Raw genomic sequence first — 985 nt, 5'->3', positions numbered from 1 at the left:
CCTTCACCGGTGTTTGCAAATTGTTTTTGTGGGTTTGGTGGGTTTCAGATTTGAAATTTTTAGCTCAAAATTTGCGATTTTGTGTCACCCACTTGCTAACCTTGTATTGGGAAAGCAACACATCCAATATACTTGCTCTGTATATTACCTTTCAATAAACTACCGTCCGGTTGTAAAGGAAAGCTTTGAACAAGCAACTGTTAAGGCAATGTCCCCTGACATGCTTTTAATTATGGTCTATAACGTGTCGGATGCAATTACTATCCTTGGTAGGAGCAATAGTAAAGCTCACCCTTATAATTTTTCGGTATGGCACAAGGTCCTGTCTTCGACCATGATATGCAACCACCGTTCTTACGGTTGGCACCCAATTTGGTTCAGGTGAACTAATGAATTCCAGGTGAATTCCTAGGATTTTACGTTCAATGGTAATGAACGCAATGAAAATGGGTTTTTAGAAAACAAATCGGTTTTAATTTTGATCAAAATATTTTCTCGTTCAAGCTCGAGTTTAGATATCATCGAATTCCATGAGTTTGTAATTCTCAATCTTTAAGGTCAACCTCAAGGATTGAGTAATATCAGTCTTAAAAGCTAATTTTTAATCTTTAAGGAGATTATCCTTTCTGGGGGTCTGATTCATTAGTCTTATCAAGCTAATTTGCACGGCATCCTCTCCATTTTACGAGACAGATCCTCTCATGGTTAGGATAAGTCTGACCACTTGGCGACCCTGTTTGATGTTGAGGTCCGTGGATTTCCTGCTGATTTTAGAGATGACTTTTCTAGATTTTTCGTCAACCTACAGCTGGTCTGGACGACAACATCATGACCTGAATCAAGAAGCGCGTGTCTTTTTCGGAAGACTTTACTTCCTTTTAATGATGGAATTGATTCATCGTGTAGATCCATCTTTCTTTCAAATATATTACAGTAAATTGGGTAAAACTGTTTAGATTAGTCCAAAGCAAAAGTATCTTCAGTT

The sequence above is a fragment of the Rutidosis leptorrhynchoides genome, chromosome 4 (assembly GCF_046630445.1).
Source record: "Rutidosis leptorrhynchoides isolate AG116_Rl617_1_P2 chromosome 4, CSIRO_AGI_Rlap_v1, whole genome shotgun sequence".
Classification (NCBI taxonomy): Eukaryota; Viridiplantae; Streptophyta; class Magnoliopsida; order Asterales; family Asteraceae; genus Rutidosis; species Rutidosis leptorrhynchoides.
The sequence above is the reverse complement of the archived record's forward strand: the minus strand, read 5'-3'. Positions refer to the sequence as shown.